General features: G+C 44.3%; 1 pseudogene; it reads left to right on the top strand.

The window, feature by feature from the left end:
* The first annotated feature begins 2,458 nt into the window (after positions 1-2,458).
* Positions 2,459-4,126, top strand: LOC139027623 (piggyBac transposable element-derived protein 4-like; annotated as a pseudogene).
* Positions 4,127-4,523: the final 397 nt, after the last annotated feature.

The following is a 4,523-nucleotide window of genomic DNA, read 5'->3' as shown; positions in this document are numbered from 1 at the left end:
CCTCTCCTGTGTGCTGCCCTTCTGGCAGCTTTATGGGACTCGTCCAGCTGATGAGCAATCAGCCCCTTGATTACTCACCAACCACAATAAGCCCCAATTAGGCCTGGCTGGAGAGCCCATCGAGACCTGGCACGTCCAGCTGAGGGAACTATCGCCTTGTGATGTAGACTCCATCTGCCACCAGGCCTCGATGAGTCTCCCCCTGGTGGCTGACCTGCTGTATGCCTCTATATATATATATATATATATATGTGTGTGTGTGTGTGTGCGTGTGTGCGTGTGTGTATATATATGTATTTTAAATGGCCTCCTATTGGTCAGATTTTTGCAACTCATTTACCGATCACATCATCTTTTGTGTCATTATGCCTTTGTGATTGGTCCCTAAGGAGGCCATTTTGAAGTAGGCCTAGGTTATAAAACCCTATTTCATTCTTCAACCTGCAAATCTTGAAGTGGAGTGCATCCCTACTCACGTGAAGTTGGGGTATATGAATTACCGTTTAAGAGTGTTGTGGTCGCTGTTGTGTCTTTGGACATGTGGAAAATCTCTGTGGAAGAAAGAAGCCAAGGTGTGACAGTTGTGGAGAATATCATATTGAGTGTGGTTTGAGATTTGATTGTGTGAAATGTTGCCTTTGTGGTGGGAACCATATTGCTTCCTCTTTGGAATGCCCGGCGAGTGTAAAGGAAAATGAGGTGGCTAAAGTCAGGGCTAACCAGAACATATCATATGCAGCGGCTGTCAAGAGGGTTGAATGGTCCAGAAGGGCCCATGGTGGTGGATAGGCATTCACTGCAGGCGGCAGCGGTTGGCTCTCATCAGCAGAACCCAGATATTTTACAGGATAAGAAGGTGGACTTTGTACTCTTCATTGCCATGGGATCAATGGCACTACCAAAGTGGAGGCAAAGTCTAGAAAGGTGGACATCATTGTGGATGCGGCGGCGATGTTTCTGTGATTGAAGGACTTCTCGGTGAAGGAGTAAGGCTGTCACAAGCCGTACTACCCTGTCAGGTCCCAGAGCCTGAGTGGGGAGATATGGAACTTCGAAGGATTGAAGAAGTGAGAGTCGGTTTTAATTTATTTTATTTTATTTTTGTAGACTATTTTAGTTGTGTGCTGTAAGTTGGTTTTCCCCATGAAGTATGGTTGTATTTTTTACTTTGAATCCAGTAGTGGGCGGCACAGCAACTTTTTGGATGTGGTCAGCCTAAAACCCCACCGAAGAAGAAAAACCTGTAAATCCCCAATGAAGGCTCACACACCTTTACCTGTTGGTTCATGGTAAAATTGCAATGAATTTGGATGAATTGAAGTGACTACTATTTTCGGTGTAGGCCTATGTTTTGCAAACTTATTTCATTTTTCAATTTCCATTTCAAATATAGGCAAATTATTCTTTGTTTTTTGCAGGAGAGTGCTCTAATTTTTTGTTGCAGCAAGGGAGCGCGCAAAAATGATCTTGCATGACAAACACTGATGGACAGCTAATCGCGGCTAGCCTGGCTGACACGTCTATCAGCTAGACCAGTGGTGCTAGACGGAGATTGTAAGTCATTTGCCGACCTGCGCCTATTCAGGTTGTTGTGCCCAAGACATGAGTCCAATTGTTAGTTCCTACCACCTCCCTTCCAAATCAAAACCAAACATGGATGTCAATGTTTGCGTGTACACATTCTACTTCTTCTCTGCCTCCTGTCTGTGAGGCTATTAACTAGCCCTTGTGTTGTCTTCAGGGTAAAAAATGACCCGACACTTTGTTTAACAGCAGAGGAAACCCCCTAAATGATATTTTTTCAACTTGAAATTTGATTACTTTTCCTAGAGTGACCCCAACATTACAAAAAGTGAAACATCGCCATTGTTAATATTTCCATGAAGGCTGTACACCACCAGGGCACAAATATTGTCTTAGGGTCATTTCTGACCCGGCAGTTATAAAATAATTTACACACCACAAAAACTCACAAAGGCACACACACACCACACACACACACACACACACAACACACACACACACACACACACACACACACACACACAACACACACACACACACACACACACACACACACACACACACACCACACACACACACACCCAACACACCACACACACACACACACACACACACACACACACAAAATGAGAAATTGAGTTATGTATGCTACTGATTGAACTCAGACAAAACTAAAACTTTCTTGTGCATGTGCAGCATCTCCCCTCCACGACCCACACGTGACTCAAGTTCACAGACAAAAATTAACAACAAATTCAACAATAACAACATTCAGACAAAATAAACATTTGTGAAAGCATTGTTTACTAATGGGATGCAGTCAGAGGCATAAAGGTGCCTCCAGTTCTCTCTTTTGCTGAAGCCATGAGTGCATGTTTCAGTGCCAACAGGTCGTAGATCTGATTCTTTTCAGAGTGTCCAGGAGGAAAAAAAAATGAACAATGATTTAGAAGAGGAGGAAGTATCTGAAGAAGATGGGGAAGAATACAACCCAAAGCACGATGCATCATCTTCAGATGAAGAAGAAATCCCCCAAGCTGAGACATTTTTGTCAAAGAAGAGCAAAATAACATGGTCSTTGTCACCATATGACAACCAGGGCAGGATGGCAGSACAAAATGTCATATGACCCCAGGGCCCACAAGACATGCAGTTGCCCATGCCCAGGACATCGCCTCAACATTCTACATGTTCATCACACCAGCCATCGAAAAAATCATCCTGGAGATGACAAATATGGAGGGTTTCCGTAAATATGGAGACAACTGGAAAAGGATGGATGAGATTGACCTGCATGCCTACATAGAGCTGCTAATCTTAGTGGGTGTGTATAGGTCCCGAAGCGAGGCTACATATATAGTCTCTGGGATGCAGAGAGTGGAAGGGTGATTCTCCGTGCCACGATGCCACTGAAAGTCTTTCACACTTTCTCAAGAATGCTACGATTTGATAACCGTGAGTCGACCTGCAAGACGTGTGAGAGACAAACTGGCGGCCATAAGAGAGGTCTGGGAGAAGTGGGTGGAGCGTCTCCCATACCTCAGGCCCAGGGTTGTAGAGGTAACAGTGGATGAGCAACTGGTTCCATTCAGAGGTACATTTTTATTTTCATATCTGTAATGTAAGTGATTTTCACTGTTCATTTTTATTATGTATTGCTGTAATATCATTTATTTATGTGATTGTTTTCTGTGACCCTGATACTAACTACTGATAGTAATCTCTTTTGTCAAAAGGTCACTGTCCTTTCCGGCAGTATATGCCCAGCAAGCCAGCAAAGTTTGGCATCAAGATATGGGTGGCCTGTGACGCACAATCCAGCTACGCTTGGAAGATGCAAGTCTACACAGAGAAGCCGACCAGTGGAGGCCCGGAGAAGAACCAGGGGATGTGGGTTGTGCTTGATGTGAGAGATGGACTGAGGGGGCACAACGTCATGTGTGACAATTTCTTCACCTCTTATGGACTCAGCCAGCAGCTCCTGAAGAGGAAGATCACCATGGTTGGCACAGTTAGAAAGAACAAGCCTGAGCTCCCCCCTGCGCTCCTCACAACAAGGGGGAGAGAGGCCTTCTCATCAAAGTTTGCCTTCACGCCCACCACCACTCTAGTTTCTTACCTCCCAAAGAGGAACAAGAATGTGGTCCTCCTGAGCACACTGCACAAAATGCCTGAGATCAGTGATCGTGAGGACAGGAAGCAAGCCATCATCCTGGACTACAACCACAACAAAGGAGGCGTGGACAACCTGGACAAGGTGATTGGAACTTACAGCTGCAGGAGGATGACTGCCCGCTGGCCCCTAGTCATCTTCCATAACATCATTGATGTGTCCTCATACAATACCTTCGTGATATGGAACAAGATCAACCCTACCTGGATGCCTGATAAGCGGAACAAGCGGAGGGTGTTCCTGGAGCAGCTGGGAAAGGCACTTGTAACCCCACACATTCAAAGAAGAGAGCGCCTCCCCCGCACAGCGGCCTCTGCAGGGCTTGTGAAAGCTGTTCAGGGGCGGGATCTTTCCCTGATCCACCTGAGGCTGCAGTTGGGGCTGTTAAGAGGAGGAGATGCCAATCTGCCCACCAAAGAAGAACTGTAAAATAAATACTATGTGCTGCACATGTGAGAAATATATCTGCAAAGTCCATGCACACAAACTTGCATACTGTCCTACATTTGCTAATTAGAGTTGATTGATTTATGTTCTTAAAGTTTTTGTTTTGTATCTATTATATTATTTTCTCTTATTTATTGTTGTTGTTGTTTATGCACCTTGTGGGTGGGGGCAATGGTTAAAAAAATGGGAGAAGACTAGTATTTTGCAGTTGAATTCCTCATTGTACAGTATATAAGAATATATCACGATGTTACCAAAAAAGTTCAAGTCTGTTATTGTTTCCCTTCAATAAAATGCATTCAAAACTATTTTCTGCACATTTCTGCAAAAGTTGCTAATTCGACATAAGTAATGGACATTATCGAACAAAACAACGATT

Source organism: Salvelinus sp. IW2-2015, linkage group LG4q.2, assembly GCF_002910315.2.
Source record: "Salvelinus sp. IW2-2015 linkage group LG4q.2, ASM291031v2, whole genome shotgun sequence".
Classification (NCBI taxonomy): Eukaryota; Metazoa; Chordata; class Actinopteri; order Salmoniformes; family Salmonidae; genus Salvelinus; species Salvelinus sp. IW2-2015.
The sequence above is the reverse complement of the archived record's forward strand: the minus strand, read 5'-3'. Positions and strand labels throughout refer to the sequence as shown.